Consider the following 20,891-nt stretch of genomic DNA (forward strand, 5'->3'; position numbering starts at 1 on the left):
GCTGCTCTGTATTGCCTGAAGGTTACCCTGAGGTGGAGAGTACCGAATCTTGACCAAATTATAAGAAAAGGAAAATAATACATTGGGAAATACTGGGCAATTTGGCACATTTTTTTTCATGTAGAGAATTGTCCCATTTTGACATTTGTGGAAGTTTTGATTCATTTATTTCAAAACTCACTTTTAAAATAACTTCTGTGTTAATACAGACCATGTTTTTAAAATGTTTTAATCGTAAAATGTTTAGACTTTATTGTAACAAAGCAATATGATTCCCCCAAATGTTTTTAATGAAATTTTTGAATGGGTGTTTTATAGATCATTTAAATTCCATTTCATAATGGAAAAAAAATCAGAATTTCAGCATTTCCTGACGAATGGAATTATTCCCTCCTGACTTATTTCTTTGCTACCTCAAAAGGCATTGTGCAACTTGGACTGGAAAGAGGAACACTGAACTAATGAAAGATAAAATGAGAACAGCAAGAATTAAACAAACAAAACCAAAGCAAATGCATACAGAAAACAGCCCAGGGAAAGCCCAAAGGAATTATGAATGCCATCATTCATTCAAGCAATCAAGACAAATGACGTCAAGGTTTCAAAGTGTTGCTTAGGAAAAACAGCAAATGTAAAATACAAATTTCATGTCCCACCCAAGACAATATGAATGCAAAAACAACTAGTTCTTGCAAGACTGACAATTATATTTCTGCCACCTCTATCCCTATGATTTCTACATATTTCTTTATTGTATCCTCATTCCTATTTCTGTCGCAATCATCCCAATTACGTAATTTTGGTGGAAAAGCAAATGATAAAATGCTGCTGCTATTTAGCGATAAATAGCAATAACTTCAGAAATAAAATAATCCCAGACTTTTGAGTGTTGTTGCTGCAAGTTATTTCTGAAACAGTAATTTCTGAGTGAAATGAGACAAGCCTTAGGGAGAACTAAAAAAAAGTTTAAAAGTTTTAGTCAATTGTGTTACAGATGCTATATTCACTTATCTCAGGTAAGGAATTTGATATGTAGTTTCAACCACAGATGGACCAGTTTCAGTAAATATATCCCCAAAAAATGTGTGGAAGTTGCCAAACACAATGCGGTTTAAATGGCTAAAATATCTTTGTTAGACTCTTTATGAAGAACAAGTACAAAGAAAAGCATACTTTAATGTGAAAAGGTAACACAAAACATCAAGCATAAATCCATTGAGGCAGAAAGAGATGTCAAGTAGAGGTTAATATATTTTTACTATATTCTATACATTTTCCATCTAATCCTTTGTACAGCGCCTATGACCATCCCAGAAAAATGGATCAAGGAAAAGTATTATTAAAGTCATTATTTTTACTACCTGTCTTTAGGACTAATACACAGAGGTACCACTGATAACAGTATCTCTAAGAGGAAGAGGACACAGAGATGGGACAGACAGAAGAAATGGCATGTTACAAGCAGGAAATACAGAAGAGCCAGTTGAAAAAGAAAATTGAAATTGGTGGAGGGGAGAGCTTAGAAATTCCAATGCAAAGATCAAGGATGGTAATTTTACCCTGGAGTCAGTGCAGAGCTGGTGAGGATTTAATTAAGGACACTAGCACTGAAGGAAATAATTCAGAAGGTTCAAAGGTCTCACAAAACCATTCCAGAAATTTATCATTGAATTTTCCTTTCTCATCTCATCTTCCTAAATTGTAAGACTCTCTATTCAGTATGACTTCTGTTTATTTCCTATAACTCTATAGTGTATGTGAGCAAAGGATGAATGTTACTAGCATTTCCACAATGAGACTGCAGATATCTGGAGTGCTAACTTGGCAACTCAGTGTCTACCAGGTGCCAAATCATTTATCTCAGCTTCTATAGCAGCATGTGTTTGATGTAATGTATTTTCTACATAGCAATTTAGAGATTTAGAGAGGAAGGAAATTAAGATGTGTGAAGAGAAAATGAAATACCTATCTCAGGCCAAATATCAGAAAAGCAGAAACTGAGTAATTATGATAAAATAAAACACTGATGGATGGATAGCACACATAGATGAAGGAAGCAGGGATAAAAAATGGTTGTGAAACAAATAGTGAGAAGCATAATTGGAAAAATGCTAACAAAATAAAATATTGGAACTGAGGGTTACCACTGTGGCAGGCTCCAGTGTAGCCTTGACATGCTCATCTTGGGAGGTCTTATTCAGGGAAGTGCTTTATTTTTCTAATTCAGTACTTTTTTAGGCCCAGTGTAATGACTTGGGCACGTACGACTCAGCTCTAGAGCAGCACATGGTATTGCTGACCAAGAACCAGAGCCACAGCATGATCCTTCTCTTCCACTCAGCTCTGGGTGTAAAATAACCACATAGCTGTGGAAAAAGTGGGGTCAAGGATCTGTTCACTTTCTTGCTCCTGGAAGGAAGGAAGTAGAGACTAGCAAGTAGACGCAAGTAAAGACTAGCAGCCCTTCAGAAGTTGCTCTTTCACTCTCCATCTCTTATTGTTCTGCTGGCCCAGAGGCAGACACTCCACTCGGGGTTTTACAAAGCCTTTTTATTTTCATGTGCAGGTGTAAAGCCAAAGCCTTTCTCTCCCAGGGCTTTGGCCTACACCAAATGAACTTCACCTGTAGCTACCATGAGTATTTGTTACTGTTTTTTTTTTGTAGCATGCTTGTCTTCTCCCCAAAGACTCTCGGTGCTATACAGACATTTGGGTTATCAACTCCTCAGTTCTAGCCTCAGAGGTGGAATTTTTGCCAGAGTAGGATCCCCCAATATGAGAAGTTTCTGTCTAAGGGAGAGTTCTTCTGATCTGTCCCTACCCCATTGGCTTACGTCCTGGCAAAGAGCTGTCTGGGTCTCCTAATACGTGCTGTTTAGTGAGACATCCTTCAGCAGCTGGAATTGGATTCACTCTCTTTTCTGTCTTCCCTGAGCAGTAAAGCCTCCTCTTCTTTGCCTTCCCATGGCTTGTGTGCTGCCTTTGGTCTGAGATGTTCTGCTGCTTTAGGAGACGATGCTGAAGGACCTCAAAAAGCAGCTTTCAGGTAGTGGGTGGGAAGAAGAGGATGTGGGGACGAAGGAGAAGGGCTGCTGGTGGGTGAGAGGTTATGGGACACTGTAGACAGGGATTTTGAGGGCTGTGACTGAGTTGGGGGCTGCAGTTTTGGTAGACTGTATGGGGGACAAAGATGCTTGAAGGATCAGTGATTTCAGTATCACTGCTGCCAAACGATCATTCAAGAATCAAGAGTGATTTAAGGATCAGGATTGATTTAGAACTTTGGCTGGAAGATTAATTGCTGATTTAGTGAGCTGTAAATGTGGATGGCAAGAGTTTCTGCAGAACTAGGGACCTAAAATCATCTTGCTCAAATTCTCTCCAGAAATGGACTCTATTAAATTTACCTCACAGTGGCAACTGGTGAAGGAAAACTAAATATTATGTGAGAGATTATAATGACATAATCTTAATTTAAAATATCTAATGATTTGGAAAGCAGAGGTAATCCTGCACTTTTGTTTGTTTGTTATTTCTCTTTTCTAGTCTGAATCATAATAGTTTTCTTATTGAGATTGGAAAGATGAAGATGCGTAAAATAAAAAAGACATGATAATATTTAAAAAGACTGACCTCCTTAGCATACAATTTACTTACAGTGCATGGAGAGAGATGGAATTTCTCCTCCACAGACTGACTCAGAGGAAGTGCTTTGGAGCAGTATTGCTCTCTGCTCCCAAAAGAATAATCAATCTATATCAAAACTTAGAAAATGTAAATGAAGAAGGTAGTGGATAGGAAAAAAAATAGCAGAGAGAAAAGAATAAATAAATTATGAGAGTCCTATATATTCCAGTATAACTTTTGATGTGAATAGTAACGTCTGGATTGAGGAAAAGTAAAAAGCAGGTAAAATCCTGCTAGACTCCACCTTTTTAAGAAATGTCTTTTAAAAAGTAAGTGTGCTGTAGTGACTTCAACAACTTAATGGGAAGACTTAGCCTGCGAAAACTGAACATCAAGAATTTGCCACAGTGAGAACATTATTTTGTCTCATGTTTTTCTTCTTATCAAAATAATATGATTTTAGGAAAAAACAAAACAAACCAAAACAAAAAATTTACTCATGCAATAAAGCTGTTTATAAGAAACACTACAGCTGCAAAAAACAATTTAGAGAGGAAGGAATTAACAGTTATTAAGATAATTAATCAATTGAGAAAGCCTGTCTGCCTGAATCTTGTACAAAACTAAATGCCATACTAACCTGATCTGCACATCTAGCTATCATCAAAAGGGATAATTCTGTGAGCAGAATATAAATTCAGATAGGACAGATTTTATTTATTTATTTGTTTGTTTTATTAGTTAGTTAGTTCTAGGCACCGAAACTGTACTGAATGATGAACAAGGTAATTGAACTCAAGTATGTCAGGACATGTGCTGCAGCGGAAGGGAGAAGACTCAATCTGTGACTGTATACTCTATGTGAACTCCATGTGGATGCCACATGTCCCAGCCAAGATGATACCACACAAAGCTGTACAGAAATTTTGTTTCAGGACTTCATGTATTTGCCTTCACTCTAATCCACCTGGGAGGATGTAGCTTCTAAGTAGCTCTAGCAGCGTTCAAATAGCAAGAGTGAATCTTACTCTTCTTCTGGACAAGTAGGATGGACTGTGGCGTAGCCCTCAGTGAACATTACATTTTAGTCATTACGCTACAGATGCCAAACTCTATGCGTACACAGCCTACATAAAAGCAGCAGCAATCATAACACTTTCTCGATTCACAGCAGAGCTGAGTCAGACCAGAAATCGTTGTGCTTCCTTGCAGACCTCAGTATAGCAAGAGTTGTCCGTATGTCAGCTCCACTGGACACACCAGAGTAGAAAGCAAAACCAGGTTAATGTTTTTATTGAAATCAAGCTGACCTGAAACTAAGTTATAGCTTCTTATTCTGCCTATAGAATATATTCTGGCAAAATGTGGAACCTGTTTTGTTTTTAAAAGCAGCTGAAAAATTTTGGCTAATCCTCCTTAGTTAAGGAAAACATTTTTCCTACTCAATTTGTTTGCTCTCTCTGTTTAATTTTTTATATAATTGCTCTCACTATGTCTCTTGATGAATTTGTGTGATCATGGTTATTTAGTGAAGCAGTAATATTTATGCTACATCATTTACAATCCTTTTATGAGTAAAATTAAACCTGTGCCAGGCAGAGGTCATAATTTCTCCCTCAAAGTGGAAACTTTTCCAAATAAGTAGAGGAGAAGGGGAAAAAAAATTCTTCAAGGGAACTATAGCTCTACACCATCCCAGTTAAGGGGCTTTGAATCATAAGCCAATCCTTGATTCGAATTGGAAATGTTTCTCTCAGAACTGAGTAGCAGCCACAGAACTTCTTTTTCCCATCATTCATGCATCCATTTTATTTATTAGAAGCAATTTAGAGGAAAATGTGGTAAATAGCTGGGGCCAAAGATCTATGGATTAGTTTCCCTGGAATTTGTTTTTCATCCTTTACTCTATCCTTCATAAGATTTAGGACACCATTTTGTTGAGAGACAGCTTTTAAAGCTCTGCTAACTTTAGCTGCTCTGACAGCTGTATTATTAAACTCTTAGTTCAGCATGATGGAAACTCATACATAAAACCTGATGTAGTTAGGCTTTAACTGGCAGTACTTCATAAATTACCCTGTTTGCATTAATAATTCATTTCAAAAAGAGAATGCAGCTTTTTTAAAACACCACCATCAACAAAAAACCACTGTACTCATCCAGCGACATTTTGTAGTGCTTCGGAAAACAAGGTGCATCGGGACACTCTGCTTTCTTGTCAAACTTGCAGGCTGACAGAGAAACACTTGCTGTGGTGGGATAGCACAGTCTGAAACAGTAGCTGTGAAGGTGGGTTAAAAGAAAATGAGTAAGACTTGGGGGTTTTGAGAGCTCTGGCGTCACTTCCTTGCTTTTTCTTAGTATGTGAAGATTGGTTAATCCTCCTTTCTTCTATATTCTTGCCTCGTCTATCCTAACATTGCCAAAAGATACGCTTGAACAGATAGATCCCTTGATTGTTACCAAACAATTGCCCTCCACGCTGGTCGTCTCAGGGTTGTGAGTTAATAAGTTACCCTGTTTGCAAACTCTTTATGGCTACATGGAGTCTGGCAGAGTGAAGGTACAAAGAGATTCAGATCTTCTTCCTGAACAGAAACACTGTCAAGTGATTAGTCATGCTAGATTGAAAATGTTTTATACAGCACAGTATCTTCCAGTAAATCATCTAATGTGCCTCTCGTACTTTCCAGCAGATCTGCTTCTGTATCCACTAGAATACAGTAGTATGGAAAAATATAGAGTCAATTAGCTCTAAGAGACCATTTTCCTTTGAATATAAAGGAGAGCAGAGAACAAAAGATATATGGAAACTTTGTGTTGTGTGATTTTCAGAAAACTGTGCAGCAGTGAATAGAACATTTTAATGCCTATGGTTCTTTACTTGTCCTTTAAGACTGTACTCAGATTGTAGCTCTGTTGATTTTAAATAGTCATGCTCTAGCACAATATATTAATGTCAATTATCATCAGCATTTTATTTATTTCAATTATTTGGCTCCCTTTATTATTTCTTATACATAGTCAGTCTTGTACTCATGGGAATAACTCTGCTGTCTTCAAGAATGTGATTTGTATGAAAAAGACCTGTAAAAATGGTTGTAATATCCATAGGATGTAAAAAAAATCATCTTAATGTCCTCTCATGTGTAATAGTATGACTCCAGCAGAGTTAGTGGGTTTGTCATCAGTGTAGCAGAAACACTCTGGAACATCAGGCTTCCGTTTTCTCTACTCCAGGGATTTTTTACCCACATTTAATTGAATTTAAACCCTGTTTTATAGGGTTTAGATCCTTGAAACACTAGCATTTCACAGATTAGAATAAAGCAAACCCCAAATCATCTGAGATCGCTGGTAACAGAATTTAAGTAAAAGTAGCAAATTTAAGGATAAGAAAATTTTGTGAGTGGGAAGAGGGATTTTTGTGTCACATACAGGCTGTAAGAAAAGTAGGTATTGAGTCAAGAGTGGGAAGAAGCAACAACGGTGAAGGAAAGCATGATATATGGCAGTCAGTCAGAGACAAGGTACTTGGCAAATCTGTTTGATGCTGTCTCAGTGCTTTTATTTAACGTATGACTCCTAGCAAGTCAATGATGGAGATTTTTTTCCTCCTGATATGTTTGCCTGTAAGACTTGATGGGACCACTTGTGTTACTGAGTGCAGACTCCTGTTCTTGCAAACACAGGAACCCACAAAATGAACATTTAGTCTTCAGTGGCCTATAGAAAATAGCCCACAAGCCCTAACTGACCCACTCTGTAAAACATTTTCTAAAACCTTCTAATAAATACTACAAACAAGGATTAAAAATTGCAGCCAAAAGGAAGTCAATAAGGGGGTGAGGGGGAAGGAAAAAATCAAGAGCATACTGAAAAGTAGTTAGTAGCAACCCATATTCCTTAATATGCTCCAGAGCATCTGGGTTGTACTTTGCGGCTGAAAACTGGAGTGACTGAGGTCCTGCCAGCTTTCTGTGTCATTTAAAAAAGAAATTTGAAATTCTTTGCTACATTTTGATAGTACTTGCATTCAGTTAGCCTCTACTGAATTCAACAGAGGCTAATGATTTCTGAAAAGTTCTCATTTCATTTATTCAAGATTTGGGAGGGATTGGGGTTTTTTTGTTGTTGTTCTTTTACATTTTGACTTCATCCTTAGTTGTTTAGATTTTCAGCTGCAGGAATTTGGGAGGTGAGAGTCTTTTGAATAAAATATTCATTAAGAAAAATATTATCTTTTGCTGGCAGGGTTACTTTCAGTAGTCAATGCTAGATTTTACATTCCTTGCATCTTCCAGGCACTCATTAGTATGATGGCATTTTTTGGTTTGCTAATAATGCCAGACTGTGACTTTATTATGTATTTTTCCCTTTGCTAAATGCCCTCCTCCAACCCTTACAAGTGAAAATGCAAGATTTCATAGGCTACTTATTCCTAGTAAGAGAAAACAGGGTCTTTGGGTCTTCTCTCATCTATTTATTCCAGCTCTTTGATATCTTCCTTATTGTAGGTTTTATTAATTTTTTTTTTAATTTATTTTTATGCCATGATTATAACCTTTGTATACAAGAGGAGAGGAGACATTAACTTCTGGATTTTACTTTTATTCAAAGCAAAGGTTGACCATGATTGTATTAACTAACTTTCTAGGAAAAATTACCAATGTTCTTACCAGTACAATTCCTGCCACTAATCCCGTCTCTTAGTCTGCAATTTGAAAGTGGGACTTCAAAAAGTGTAAAGATTAGGTTGTTTAAAATATGAAATGTGTCCTTTCTCTAAGGGATTGAGCTGCCTTTGTGGTTGGTGATTACATAAAGCCACAAACACAGTCTCACCCACAAATACAGAAGCTTTATAGTAAGCTATATACTGTACCCTTCCATAGTCTAGTAATTTGGCCAGAAGGAATAGCATCAGGTAGATATGGAGTAGAGAAGTCCTTTTAATAAGATGTGAATTCTTCTTGGAGACTAATAGCCAGCTAATGGAATTTTATCAGGGAAATGAAGTAAGAGTATGACTGAGGAATCTTGTCAGGGTTTTGAAATCCTGCCATAAATTAGCACTTTTCTGGGCTGTCTCTATAGAGACCAAAGTGAAATGAGTAGCAATATAGAAGATCCTTTTTCTTCAGACTTGCTCCAAGGAACAAATATTGACAATGAGGAAAAATTTGGACTGTGCTTAATTTTTTTTTCACTCCTGAAGTGACTTCAGTTTTCTAGTCAATGCTGTTAATTTGGCAGCTTTGGCAAGTGCTAAATTTGCCATTAAAGCTAAATAGAAAATCAATGGCTAACAGTCAGCAACAATATGGTCTACTGTGACTAATGATGTATTTTCAGCTAATCTGTGAATGCTGAAGGTCTCAGGACGCTTACTGATGTCAATAGGAATTGGTGGTGGTGGTGGTATTTGGGCAAGGATTTCTGTTTCTTGTTTGTCAGGCAAAAGTCCCTCAATGGGATGGCACATTAGCAAAATTCTGTGCCCTCATGAAATGTCAATGTTATCTGAGAAACTATTTACAAGTTTTTTGTTGCTAACTGCAGGAGGTGCACTAAGTTTGGCCTTGCTGTCAAGCCTGCTTCTGATGTGGTGAAATGAAATATGTGCTCTGTGTTCCCAGAGAGAGCTTTTATGACAAATGGCAGAATAATAGCCCTTGCTAATTTGTATTGAGGTATACACGCTGCTGGCTTGGTGGCATCACTGCAGCAAACTGTGAATCATGTGCAAAATGGAAAAATCCCTGCTTTTTCTGTACTGGGAGTGAATACAGAAGAGGCTGTTGGCTGCTCAGGATTTTGGGCACTGGTGCTCCAGCTTTGGCTTTTCTTTTTTAATAAACGAATGCAGGAAACCAAAACTGCCTTGAAGAATAAGAATAAAAATAAAATAAATTCTGTTCCAAATATTGTTCTTTATCTGTTACGATAGCAATGTATTCAAATATTGTCTTTATCTCCCAAGTTTAAAAATCAGTCATTCCCATTTCAAGCACCCTGGATGTTTTAAATAAATGCTCAGTATGTGGATTTGGCTTTTTGTCTTCTCCTCTCTTTCTTTCCTATCCAGAATAAGAAGAATGTTTACCCCCAAAGCAGTATAGAAGTCCAGTGCATCTTGTGTCCTTCAGGTCCTGGCCATTGGATGGACTGGAAGGCTTTTTAATAAGCTGAACTAAGCACTATGCAAAAGCAGCCTGCATTGCAGGGAGGACATTTGTAAGCAGGGCTGTGGACACAATATGAAATTGTCCTGTGCATGTTTCACAAGTGAGATCAACAGTTTGGCTCACGGAAAGCAGGCCTGAAATGCTCAGCATGAGTGTACTGCACAGGGACGATGTGTTTGTGGGACATTGTTTCCATAAGACCAGCACAATTAGAGTCAGGCCTGCAAGTTCCAGCAATTTTCCTCTCAAATTGTATTCTCATTTTGACATGAGAGCATTAGGTATGTAATATGCAAATGTTGGGGGAATAGTTGCTTTGATGCCAGCTCGGTTAGGTGGAGAAAAAAGTTGCCGCATTTAAGCTTCACATATGAGGAAAAGGAAAATTGTGTGGGAGTCATGAGTAGCAATGTATTTTTTTAAGCAAGGGGTTTCACAGTGCTGGAGGAGTACTCCTCTAGAGTAGGCTTCATCCCTGGCCAATTCACAGCATTTGGAAAACAGTTCCTATGAGTAAATCTATCATGTTCTCTTTGACTGGGAGGAGGGAAGCAAGTGAGATGGGACCACAGAGGTTTCCACTAAAACCCTAGGATGAAGTACAAGGAGAGTCTATGGCTTTTAAGTATAATGTCTTCTGCATTCAAGTTGTCACTTGTTTTTTGTTGTAGGAGGGGAAGAAAGTTGGGATGTTGCCAATTGTCACAGATACTGTGAATGTAACTTCTTTTTTTTTTTTTTTTTTAAAGTTGACCTTAGAAGTTAGAAGATCACCTTGGGACTTTTAACTTTCTTTTTTTCTAAATTACATTTACTATTCCATGGTGAATCAACAAGATGCTTAAAAACGTGACCTGAGTGCTCCTCAAAGGATTTATTTTTAAATAAAGAAAACTGAAGTCATAAATATTAAATATCTTTCAAAAAATCTTGAGATTGTCTTAAAATAATGCCATTTTTACATCTCTGCTTCAGTTTTTGGTGTGTCATGTAGAATAGACACATGAATTTGTTGCAACTCATCTTTTTCTTTGATAGCTTTCTGTGATAGCTTCTTCAACCTTTCATTTGGACTCATTTTTCATGCAATTTCTTTGCTAAAGCATTTTCCTCCTCCCAGTTCCCCAAAGGAGAAAGAACATAAACTATTATCTTTTCTATAGTATGTCTAAATGCTACATTTATAGGTATACAAAATTCTGCCTTTTTAAAATGTGAGTAAAAAAATTATCCTTTTGCCATTACATTTATGGAGAATTCCTAGGCAAGAATCCAAATAAAGAGCAAATCTATGTTTTTTTCTTCCTGATTGACCAGTTCCTGGGCACAGTTTTATGGGTATATTGAGTATCTGCATCTCTTGGTTTGATCAATGCCAGCTATCCTGCTCTTTTTTCTATCCTTCATTTCTTTTCCAACAGGAATAAAAGAAAAAATAGTCAAATACAAATTTTCAGGTTGCTTGCAGGTATCTTCTGTTTAAAAGACTTATTTTTTCAGTTGATGTGCATGGGAGCATTTGTTTGATCCCTAGAATAGAAATTATACAGGTACAGTCCTGTGTATTCTCCACATCAGTTTGTGAATATTTTTTCTTGTTTTAGTATTTACATACTCTAGACAAGTTTCTGCTGCATATCTTAGACCTAAGCCTGGATCAGAAATCCTCTAAGTTCAGGAATTTGACTCCAGTCTAGACGACTATAGAACTTTATAGAAACAGTTCATAGAATTTGATTTATAAAATGATCTTGCTACAGGATGAAAACATGCAGTAATTCAAGCATTTTATTCATTTATTCCCTGTTAAATGCTTTGCCCATATGAAGATGTTCTTTGCTTCATTTATACTAATTAACTAAAAATTACAAAAAAATGAGTTAATGAACACTATTGTTCTGAATTTGCTAGCTTGGTCTGAGAAGGAAAATACTTGGGAATTGCATATATGTGTTTGCATGCATACACACACAACTGAGAAGTGGTCAGTCTACTGTAAAACATTTTCTTCCTGGTAAAATTATTCATGATGTCTAGGAGTACCTGTGTTCAGTACCTTGAAAGAGGAATCAAATTTCCTGATTTTATTCTGGGAATCCACTTTTGAAGATTTCCAGGGAAAATGTAGTTCTCTGGCCATCTTCCATAGGTTTTAACATAGACTTTTAGATTGTAGATTTCTAGTTTGTTGCCATAGGCACTCTGCAAATACAAATTTTAGCAATGTTGATCTAAAGCAGGTAAAAGTGGTTATAGTGAAGGATCTTCATAAATGGATAACTTAGGATGTTTGAATAACTTCCTGCTCCCATAGACACCAAGTTCTTTACAGTATACTTGGGAAGAATACATATTTTTATAGCTATTTCCCCCTCCCCCCCCCTTTTTTTAAGGTTGTTCTTTCATTTTTGCATAGAACTATTAAAAAGTTCATCCACTGTGCCTCACTGAAGAAGTCATTTGGTAGGGTCCTTGCCAAGGTGCTACAGAATCATTCTCTGTTGGCAGAGTACTTCCAGAGTTTCCCAGTGGCCTGTTTAGAACTCATTTTCTTTCCCTGTTCTTACACGAGGCCACTGCTTATCTTCAGATTTTCTCTCTGTGTCAGTGGTTGACTCATATGCTATGTGCTAGCTGCTGTAGCAGCTCTTTGGCCTGAACTAACCTTTTTCCAACTATTCTTCACTTGCATCTTGGCTACTCTGACCTCTCATTCAAGTGATGATTATTCTTTATGTTCCATGTAGTGAAATATGATGCAGTGCCAGTGTTCTATACTTCAAATTATTTACAGTTGAGCCTGTAAATGAAACAGAAATCATGTGAGAGCTGAACTCTGAACTCAGCTTCTTGTCTAACCTTAGACTGACTAACCTTCACGTCTTGTTCAAAACTTAAAAGAGTGCATGTCTCTTGCTGCTTATTGCAAACAATATATATGCTGTTTCCCATATATTTGCATTTTGAATCTAAAGCTCAAATAAATGGAATGGGGGAAAAAACAGTGTTGTCAAGTATCTTTACAGGCACAAGATAACATGCCAAAAAGGGATGTCAGCTGACTGGGGAGCAGAGACAGCACAGCTGGAGTTATTTTCTAAATTAACTACCATTTGTTAGGAGTAGGGAAGACTTTTTTCTTGAAGGTGGTATTAAGTATTTTGCCTTTTCAGCACAAAGAGATGATTTTTTTTTTTTCATATTTAAAAAGACTGTAGAGTATTATTGCATCTTACTTAGGGCTGAAATATTTGCATTAACTCAATGAATGTTTTATCATGGGCTTTGTGGGAGATAAACAAATTGCTGATTCCACAGCTTAATCACTACAGCCCATTTCCAAATCCATCCCACTCCATTCCATACTCAAAAGGCTGGTTGCAAGTCAGAAAATGAATCTTCTTTTGTTTATCCTCCCCTTGTCTCATTGTGCTATGTGCTATAAAACCAGGTGCTATAAACGCAGTACAAAGGATGGGCTCATTAGGAGAGCTGGGCTGTGCTTTTCCTGGTTGTTAAGGTGATAGTCTGGGGCATTAAAGAATAGAGCTCCTTCCTCTGCCACAATAGTAGCCACCTCTGTAGAGCCACATCCACAAAAGGATTTTGGCCTCACGAGATCCAAAGCCCTCAGTTAGATACATAGGCTCCGTATACTGGTGTACATAGGTATATCTGATCTAAACTCCTAAAATTCATCAAAGTGGCTGCCGATTTTTGATAGCTCACAGTGAGAAATCCCAAGGAGAATGTGTATTTTCAGCATACCTCCTGTCTCCATGGAGTCCATCCACTGCTGGCAGTCACAGGCAGGTGTAGAGCACATAAGGGTGCCTTTTTTTTCCACAAAACATCCCACCATGTGGGATGGTAGAAGTTATCCAGTATTCAGGTAAATTGAGCCCACATATCTTTTGGTTCTGATAAATTCATTAACAAGCTTGCCTGGAGGTGTAAAGACCATCATGGCTTCTCCTGCTGAAGATGTTCTATTTGTGAAGACTGAAGCTCATTGGAGACTTGGTATCTTAGTAGTTAGGACACTTACTTGGACTTCAGGGGAGACTTTCATTTCATCCACTCCTAAAGTCAATGCCTGATGTAAAACATTTCATTACTTAAAGTTGATTCCCAGGTGAATATGCTAGTTATAAGGCAGCAACGTCATGCTTCTTCCTGACCAAATGCATATTTAATTAGTCTGAGGGGATGAGTTTTAACAGGAAGGAGTCAGGCAACATACTCTACAGTGAGATATAGCTGGGTAGTTAGAGCATTACCCAGGGAAATGTAAGTTCAAACCTCTTCAAAGGGGAAGAGAAATGTATGTGCATTACCAATACCTTGATACCAATACCTCAAAACGCTATGCTCCTGCATGGGAGGATAGAAATGCGTGGTACCTTGGTTTTGTTTTGTTTGTTTTTTTTTAATGTGGGGTTCAACTCTCCTGGGAAGCTCGGAGGATACCTGTTTGATTGAAATCTGCAAAACATAACAGCAGAAAAATATTTCCTTTACCCAGGCTTTAAGATGTCTGTCAAGAATGAGGGATCTATGTCCGTGGGTAATTCTTACTCTAATAAAAGAACTGAAGCATACGGTTGTCTAGGCTGCTGAGCAATAATCCAGCAGGGTTTTGAAGATGTTATTCACAGAACCAGGTGGAGTCCAGGCACTGTGCACATGTGGCTTAACACAACTGCAAGACTGGAGTCAGACTTAACCTGGGACATGCATGTTGCACTGGTAACTGCAAGAGCTATAATGTCCTTTGCCACCCTGTCCCTCTAGATCTGTACCTTGAGAAAGTCTGAAGATGACTGCATTGCTTTTTTTAAGAGGCCCAGGTAAAATAGAAGGTAAACCACATGAAAATAGGAGAGTAGAAAGAATAATATATTTATTATGTACAGAAAAAACCCACAAAGATGTTAACCAATGCATCTTTACAAAATGAATGGTTTAGAAAATAATTCGATCTGTATTGAATTCATGTGTTATTATCTTTTACCTTTAGACTTCTGCAATTTGGACAACCAATACAAAACCCAATAAAAAAAAATACAAAATTACAAAAATACAAAAATACGAGTGAAAGGGAAGTGAGGGGTTCCAGCCTATGTGTTCCAGCTTTGCTCTACATGCACTTCCAGGTGGACAGTGGTATCTGCTAGCAATTGGGAACTCAAGTTTCTAATAAGATTAGCATCTGCAGTTGGAACAAGGCTGCTTTCTCTGTGAGCATCTGCCTGGACCCTTATTTCCCAAGACATTTTGAAAGGATTTTGGTTTTTCTAGGTTTGGATAAGATCTAAGGAGCTCTGGAATAATGCTGACATCATGTATGTGGATATCCAAATGTCCTGAAACAATTTTCCTCCATTGTTCTGATTTTTATTGAGAAAATCCTTTTTTTTCCCCTCTTCTTTTTTTTTCCTGGAACTAACAAGTACCGATTGTTCTCTGTTACTGAAAACAAAGAGGTGCAGAGTACTCTGCTTTCTATTATTTTGTTCATGTGGCTAAAATTTGCTGTTAGATTTTTACTCATACAGAAGCAAGTGTCAATGTAAACGTTTCTTGTAATGATTCTAGGCATATGGCTTGTCCCCCCAAAGTAGATACCCACTAAAATTCCCCTCCAAAAATAAGCTTTTTGTTTGTAAAGAGGGAAGTCCTTGATTTAAACATTTCTTCTGCTATGGAACTTTGAAATCTGTTGCAGCAGAGATAAGAGCTTCATCCATTAATTTGCTAGGTCTGTTAAGACAGACTAGATATAACTGTGCTTAAAATGTGTTGCTTTCCAAAAAAGCAAACAAGTTTTTTTAATATTCTGGAGTACTAGAAAGTGCTAGTCCAATGTAAGATTCACAATACTCCAGGTTTTGAGATCATCACCCTGGTATGGATGGAATGCCATTTAATTTGGTAGTTCCCAGCACTCACTTTCAAAAGCAGACAACTGTCTAATGTAAACCAAATATTTATTTTCTGTAATCCCAATATTAACACAGTTACCAAATTTAGAAACAGATAAGTTATAGAGGATCACTACCTCTTTTAACTTCCTGACTTCTGGATACTGCTCACAGTTAAAGTGATTCGGATCTGGAGACAAACTTTTCTTTGTATATTCATGTTTTCCTTCAGATTGCATTACATTCACATCTTCTCTGCAAGATTTCTTATAATTTGTAACTTAACGATAATGTACCACTGCACTTAAGAAATGCTGGTGTCCCTTGGGTATGGCTAGCTGGAGCCATCTCCTGTTCAGACAGTAAACAGACTGTGTTAATGACCATCCTTGTTAACTTAAACTTGGGTTTTATTTATTGCTTTGGAGCTGCTACCTTCTAACTTTCCAGGTGGGGATCCAAACCTTAGTGCATAGCCTTTTGTATAGGAAACCTATAATTCCGGTGAGTGTATATCCTGTTTAACAAACTTCAAACAAACTTTGGTCTCCATAGATTAACATTGCAAATAAATAGTTTTAAAACACAGGTAACCAATTTCTGTATTCTTTGTATTTAATAAAAGGAGCATTAAAAAATATAATTTAGGTAAACATTATTTTTTTGAAGATACCAGATTTCTGCATTAGCATTAAACTATCTTGATTGAAGTCTTTTGTTTGTCTGTGCAGTAAAATTTGCAACTGTCTTATGTTCCTTGTGGGAGAAAAAGATATGGTCTGATGCAGATATTTAAGGTGAACACTGAATTCTTTGTATTTGATATCCAATAGAAAGTGTATCATATTGAATTTACAGACAAGGGCTGTTACTAAATTAGTGAATGAGACCTTTTTTACGCTTATGATCAGAGTGAAGAAATACTTCAGAAATCTGAGCTAAGTAAATGTTTATTCAAAGAAAGTGACAGAGAGAACAAGTATAGATGGTGTCATGGAATCTTGATGCAGAAAATGAACTTCAGGTTGATTACTTTGTCATCAAGAATAAGAAAATTCCCTCAGTCCAGAATCCTTGTTCTTCTGAGCTGTTTCTTAACCAGCTAACCTTACCCTGGAGCACAAAGGGGTTTTTTATTGCTTATAAGTGACCAAATTTCTTAGGTAGATGGGAAGTGCAAGCAAGCCAGAAGTACTGAAAATGCAGCAAACCACATATTTTCACAAAGGTGAGGGAAAAATGACTAGAAAGAAAATAGGAGAGCTCACATAGAAAGAAACCTCAGAACAGGTGACATATTTCCTATGATTACTGTCTGAGGTTCAGACACAAAGACGCAGAGACACCACAATTGTACTTTTTTTCCTTATATATCAGGAAATCCTGATTTAATTTAAAAGCGAACTTTATATAGCACTGGTTTAGGTGACTTCAGCTGTATTTTAGGGATCCATCCTGTCATACACCAAATCAGTCTCTAAGCACAGGGAACGGTTTTAAGGAATTAGAAGATTTTTATGTTGGATTTGAATTGCTTATGTTTACCAGATAACAATACAGTGGGTATAATAGCTATGCAAAATGTAAGCCTGATGGATCCAAGCCTCTTTAAATCATAAAATTTGTAGCAGAAATGTCACATCATCTCTGCAAATACCATTCTGTCTTGAGACTCACTAGGAAACAGCGCTCTTACACTGCATACAGCTAGGGATAACTGAAGGAATAGAATAAACAATAATCCTTCTGATTAAATTATTTATGAATTGTGCTTATGAATGAATCTTCAACTTGGATCAAGACAGACGGAGTTCAGAATTTTAATTTAATAATTTTGCACGGTTCAGGCTTCCATCCCTTAATGCAAATAACTATTTCAAATTCACATTTTCATCTCCCTCCTTGGCTGTGAGAGTAAAGTAATCGTGACTCCACTAGCATATATAGGGAGCACATAGTTGACATTTGAGGGGAAAATTACTGTTGAAGGACCAGCCACATCTGAACATCAGCAGTCTCTTACCAGCAGTGGCTGTGTTAGCCTTAATGAAGTCTTATAGATCCATCGCAAAACTTGACCAGTATTTGCAAAAGTTTGCCAAGATTGTTGGGTTCAAGGTGCTTTAGAAGTACGAAGAAAAGCCTGCATATGGAAGATTTTTTTGTTTTGTTTTGCTTGAATGGGCAGATATCCATTGAAATAATTTTCATTGAAAAAGTCATTTTGGGGCTGAGACCATGTATGTAAAGTTTAAGATAATGAATATGTTTTTCTTCATAATGAAGTGAACGTAGAGCTGTGGTGGAAATCTGGCACCTCTATACAACTTCTACTGTTGGAAATAATATATGTACACCTGTTTAAAAAATTCCCTGCTAGTAACTGACAAAAAATTACATGAATTTATGAGATCATGGGAAAAATTACTTTAAAGTTTTCTTGCTATAGATCATTTCAATTACATTCTTGTGAAGCATGCCATGTCTGTATCTCTTTATCACACTTCAAAAGGAGATTTTAATATGAGGGAAGTTGAAATTCAGAATGTCTGACTGGGTCAGTAGGGTGTCCTTATGTATGAAATAAGCAGTGCACCTAACTGATAGATACAAATGGGGTTCATCAGAGGTACACTCCTGAAACAAATGCCTGGCTGCCTTCCTGGCAGCGGCAAGACCAGATGCCCCTGGAGGACCTTGTAGTAGTTCTGTCCATACTGATGCAAAGATCTAAAACTAGCCATGCAGGATCTCTTTCTGGAAAATTTCTGTCATGTGGACTAGTCAAGGGATTTTTCTGCTGATATTTGCAGGGCTGGTTCATGGGATGCCTGAAACACTAGATGCCAGTCAGATTGCATCCCAACATATCTGTAGAACCTGTGGAAGCCATATCAAAGCAGAATGAGCCTTAGGCCTCACGGATCAGCATCTGAACACTTTCTCATTTATCCCCTTTTTTTCCTGTCCTCTCCTTGCATTGTGCAGAATATTTTTGCTCTGTTTTTTAAAGGGATTACTGATACTGATTTTCATATTCTCCTTGAACTGGCTGCAAAATACATGGATCCATCTGAGGAAAGTGCTCCTGGGTTGAAATGAGACCTGTTATGTTATTTTTGATAGACAATATCTTTCTTTCAAGAAGAAACAAGTAGAGATGATGATAACACAGGATTTCCGTAAAGATCCCGTGTCTGTGTTAACTTCTGTTTGGAGGCTGTTGGTGAAAGCATCCCAAGCATTACCTTGCTAACCACTCTGTATTGAAAGTCTGTGCTCAGTGAGGAGAGGAAAAAGAAAAGAAATTTTAAAAAACGATGTTTAGTATTTGCATAGCATTTTCCAGGAATGTTACAAGGGAGCACAGCAGCCATTTTGACTCTCTCACAAGGCCACCCCTGCATCTGCTCAGCTATATATTTGCTAGAAAATGAAGTGCAGTTAAGAGACTACTGGCGCTTTGCAGCTATTCTGTTTTGCTCATAGGTTTATGCGCTGTTAATTTGGAAACAACGCTATTATACTTCAGATGGTGTTATGGGTTTGATAAAGGAAGCAACATGATAGATCAAAATACTCTCCTTTCAGGCATTGCAAATTGCCAAAGCAGTTGTATTTAGGCTCAGTGGGTCATTTATCTTCAAACTACACAGCTGACTCGGCACTTGGGTAGGTTGAGAAGTAAGTGGTTTTGACATGTAGCAGCCCAAGGCTTCTTTTCTCCTTGAGAGACTTGCATGTCAACTACGTTAGGTTTTGTCTGCTGCTACTCTTTTGAAGCAGATGGTAAAACCTCACCTCAGCTGGGTGGTTGGGACCCTTGCAGCATTTAGCAAGGCTAACCAATTGAATTATATCTGATTGTGCCTGCGGGTATCAAGTAGCATATGATTTATGATTATGGTGTTTTAAATATAGTCTGTGGAAAGTACCAGAATGTAGCATTGAATATATTTTGAAAAATCCAGAGAAGAAATCAATCACTCACAGGAAACCAAAGAGAATAGTTTAGAATGAGATAAGGTCCCTTCTGTTACAAACAGCTCCATCATAAGCATTTTGTCTATTGTAGATGTGATCCTGCATATATTTAGTTTGCATGTTTAGTCTTCTTTATATCTTGAAATTATTTAACCATAAGATTTGCACAGAACATAGCTTTTTGCTGTAATATGTGCGGTTCAGGAAATGCAGATTTCAAAGCTGGAGTCTATATAGATGCTGAAGTGATAAGCCCGAAATAGCAGAGTACATTCAAAGAGGTTATTGCATCGGCACCTCAGCAAGCACTTCTGTTCAGTTAGGCATAAAGCCTGAGGGTAAAGTAACGACCATTGTGGGATCAGCAGTTCTATTTTTAGACAGCTCTTTTCCAAACCTCATCCTCTTACAACAGAATGTTTGCTAAATTGGAAATAATACATCCAAAACAATCTGAATAACTAGAGAACATGAGTATTCATGCTGCAACATAACAGCAATATATATGCATCTTTCTTAAAAGAACATCCTTTAAAATGAAGTGCAAATGTGTTTATTCATAATGAATGTCTCCAGATAAATGCCTAGCAAGGGATATCTTATTTTCAGCTGTTTAGTAATCCTGCTTAATTATGCTCCTGCTGAAACCGGGAAATGTTGTAGAGAAAAGTGATTAGGAGAAGCTGAGCATTTGCTGCAAGGTACTGTTGTGAATACAGTAAAAAAGCTGCCATTCCCTCAATAAAGACTGTTAAGTAATATACAAGATCTAATCCAAGGTGTACCTTGCAAATGACATTTTTATTTGCATGTTCTACATTTCCTTTGCATTGGCAGAAGACAGCTGAGGTCTGCAACCTTACAAGAAGAATATAGCGAATGTTTTACTGAAAATAGCATAGAGGACAAGTGTAGCCATTTTTAGTTCACAAACCATCAGTGAATGTGTTGCAATATATGTTCATTTTTTCTGAACACTCTGTTGAAATGTGCTTGTTAGGTAGTGAGCTGCTCAGGAGGGGAGCATGCTGTATGTGCTTGCATAGCATACGGTGGGCATTACCAGAAGATAAAAATTTGTCTGCAATCGCACACTTACTATATGTTATTCATGAGCGTCCACTATTGGCACCATGTGTTTAATAGTGTATGCTATCTTCTTATTGTT

This window comes from Platalea leucorodia (assembly GCF_965183815.1).
Source record: "Platalea leucorodia genome assembly, chromosome: 1".
In the NCBI taxonomy this organism is placed as follows: domain Eukaryota; kingdom Metazoa; phylum Chordata; class Aves; order Pelecaniformes; family Threskiornithidae; genus Platalea; species Platalea leucorodia.